The sequence below is a fragment of the Gopherus evgoodei genome, chromosome 2, assembly GCF_007399415.2.
Source record: "Gopherus evgoodei ecotype Sinaloan lineage chromosome 2, rGopEvg1_v1.p, whole genome shotgun sequence".
Taxonomy (NCBI): domain Eukaryota; kingdom Metazoa; phylum Chordata; order Testudines; family Testudinidae; genus Gopherus; species Gopherus evgoodei.
In genome coordinates this window covers 144052130-144055708 of record NC_044323.1, presented here as the reverse complement: position 1 = coordinate 144055708, position 3579 = coordinate 144052130, and the positions used below count along the sequence as shown (strand labels likewise).

The 3579-nt window shown below is 43.6% G+C and overlaps 1 pseudogene; it reads left to right on the top strand.

Moving 5' to 3' along the window:
• The first annotated feature begins 3067 nt into the window (after window positions 1–3067).
• LOC115647345 lies at window positions 3068–3212 on the top strand (annotated as a pseudogene).
• Window positions 3213–3579: the final 367 nt, after the last annotated feature.

Sequence of the window (3579 nt, the reverse complement as noted above, 5' to 3'; positions counted from 1 at the left end):
ATGGGTTTATAGGGGAGAGAACCCCACTAAAATTTTGTGAGCCTTAATAATAAGAAATTGGAGCATAAAAGCTCTCTTTAAAGTGATGCTGTCAAGTTAAAAATCATAACTCTGATTTACCATTTCATCACTCCAGCTTTCCACCAGTGTAGCTCCATTGCAATCAGTAGACAAAACTTGATTTGACAGTGTCCCACTTAATTAGAATCATTTACAATTTCGTTGATTTCCTCTCCCCGTGCAAATGAAATCAAGTGAATTTTCCATCCACCTCCAGGAGTGAAACCCTGGCTCCACCGAAATCATGGGAGTTTTGCCATTTACTTCAATAAGCCCAGGATTTCACCCCAGATGCTTAAAGTATATCGGCCTCCCCTCTATCCAATAGCCCCTTCTTCTACTATACAGCCTTTTAGGGTACAAGTCATTTCCAAGAAACTTGACTTTCCAGTGCTAGCGGAGGTACTTGATACATATTAATGTTCTGTTTTGGAATCTGAAAGGGATAATATCAGACACAGAGAAAGAATAGTTTTATTGTTCGCCTCTTCCTCACTTCTCTTCACCCTTTGAATGAGATAATTATCTATTTATTTTTATACAGAAAATTATGTTATAAGAACATTAAGATTGCAAAGTCAGTCACTCTTAAGTTAGGACAAGCCAGAACTGAGGTTGCCTGTGCAATCTTAATTCAGCTCCTTTGTGTGTATGCACTGTGCTAAATCTTTAATGAAGTGATTACATACTATTTTTTCTACTGGGCTCATGCCTTATTCAGTGCACAAGCTGGACCTCATCTGGGAATGAACCAGAGTTGTCTAATAAAGGAGGCTGTTGTCTGCAGGAGGACCCAGACTTATTTTTTTGCAAAAATTGAAATATGTGTAGTGAATGAGCCCAGGGGATTCGGGAAGAGTACAGACAGTCTCATGATTAAGACAGTTGAATGCTGCCTTGAAGAATTAGATTCTATCCCTGTTTCTGTCACAGAGTTACTATATGATGCTGGGCAAGTCAGTAAACCCAAACTTTCAACAGGTGGTCACTAATTGTGTGTTCCTCATTTTCTGGGTGGCTGACTTGATACCCTGGGGTCTGATTTGTAGAAGTGCTGAGCACTCTCAGCTGCAACTGCAGTCAATGGGAGTTAGGCTTTCAATGTATAAAGTGCTACTTAATGCTAAGTACTCTAAAAAAATCAGATCTTAGGTGTCTCAAATTGGGCTTCCATACTTAGTGGAAATGTTGGACCTTAATATCTGTGCCTCAGCTCCCCTTCTCAACTAACAGCTGTTGTGAAGATAAATTGGTATTTGTTAAGCACTCAGATACTATAGTGAGGAGTGCCATAGAGAAGTTCCTGAGGAAGGGTTTGAATCGTGTGCAGTAAATAAAGCTTATAACCACACATTGCTTAGGGAGGTTGTGGAATCTCCATCATTGGAGATTTTTAAGAGCAAGTTAGACAAACACCTGTCAGGGATGGTCTTGATAGAGCCATCCCTTGAGTAGGGCAAATCGGGGTGAGCGCTCTGGGCCCTGTGCTTTGTGGGGAGGAGGGGCTCCACGCTTCGACATCACAATGTCAGATGGGATGAGGACAGCAGATGTCTGCCTTGAGCAGAGCAGGCAGAGGCAGCCAGAGAGCAGGAGGCAGGGTGGTGTGTCTGTCCCCGCCTTCCCCCAGTGGTTCACACCATTTGGCATAGCTGTGGGAGGGACTTGGCAGGCCTGGGTCAGGGGTTTCTGGCTGCCAAACAGACAGATGGATTCCCTCGTGGCACCTGCGCACAGATCATGCGGACCCCGCCTCCTCCCTGGGCTCTTGGGCCCCTGCCAGGCCTGGGGCAGTGTAGGAGGGTGCTGCACATGCAGCTTCCCCACCCCAGCCATCTCATTATTTGAATGCGGAGGCTGGGGAATGTGAGGCTTCCAGCCCAGATTGGGCAGGAGACAGCATCGGCACCCAGCGGATGGGCACCCCCGACTACCAGTTGGGTGTGCCTTCCTCCAAGTAAGCCTCAGCCCACGCCACGCCTCACTTTCGTATCATTTCCTATCCTCTGAATTATCTGAAGATAAAATGAGTGCTGGTGCAGGGGAACTGAGATGAGAAGGGATCTGGAGAGAATGGAAGAAGGAGAGAGCTGGTAGACAGAAGCTAAAGGCCAAAAAAAAAATAAATCAGTATCATAAAATGATCCTCTGGTGGAAGAGGAAAAAAATAGCTGGTCTTCAAAAACAAGAAATAAAAGACAAAACTTTAGTTTCAGAACTATGTATGACAATGACCTTAAAAAGAAATAAAAGTGAAGACAAATATATACTATATGGTAGTATAGTCACTAACTTCACACAGTGCTGCTTAGTAGAGTTATTCCCATAAAATCCTATGCTCAGTTGTGTTCTGTGGTTGGTAAAGTGTCAAGAAAATAAATGGAAGGAAAATTACCTATGTATTTCTCCAAATATATTTAAAAAAAACAAAAACGCAGAGATACAATAAACAAGAAGAGATCCTCCCACTACAAAAAAAATGGAAAAATACACATTTCATTTGATGGTCTACAGTGTTTGAGACATTGTCAAAGATTCCATTCAGATTTACCATGAAAAGCTTTCAAGAAGTTTTTTAAATCTTACAAAGACTGAAACTACATATCCTTCACAACCACAGCTCTCATTGACTTCAGTGAGAGTTTGGGATATTTAAGAACATCAGGACCTGGTCTATAGCTTGTTAGCATTTCTTTATTTAGAGTCTGATACAAAGTCCACTAACTTTAGTGGGTTGTGGATCAGATCTTAGGGACTGAATTCTGAGAGGCACCAGGTATGCAGTGTGATGGGATCCCCAGGGTACAGCTTGGAACTGTGGTACTGCTGTGCCCCCTTAACTCTCCATCCTGGACTGTCTCTTACAATGTGTTGCCAGTGACAAGCAGCAAACCCCTCCAGGTGCTGTTTTCACTCAGCCACCAGGATGCTTAGACACACCCAGCTAAATTGCACAAATACTCCCTAAGCCACTCATAAATCACACCAGCAAATCTCCCAAGCCCCTATCCTTGCACCCCAGGAATATACTGTTTTTCACTGCTCTAGACCTTTTACACTGTGGATGTGTTGACCTCTGTGATTTCCCCAAATGTGGGAAACTCAACTGCAGAATTTATGGTAGTGGGGCACTGCGTTCACACTTTTCCCTCTTTTTTTTTAATTGTATTTAAAGGAGGGATAGCTCAGTGGTTTTCACATTGGCCTGCTAAACCCCGGGTTATGAGTTCAATCCTTGAGGGGGCCACTTAGGGTTTTGGGGCAAAAATCAGTACTTGGTCCTACTAATGAAGGTAGTGGGCTGGACTCAATGACCTTTCAAAGTCTCTGCCAGTTCCAGGTAATAGGTATATCCCCAATTACTATTGTGGGGAGGGATAGCTCAGTGGTTTGAGCATTGACCTGTTAAACCCAGCATTGTGAGTTCAATCCTTGAGGGTGCCAAGGAACTGGGGTAAAAAATCTGGGGATTGGTCCTGCTTTGAGCAGGAGGTTGAACTAGATGACTTCCTGAGGTCC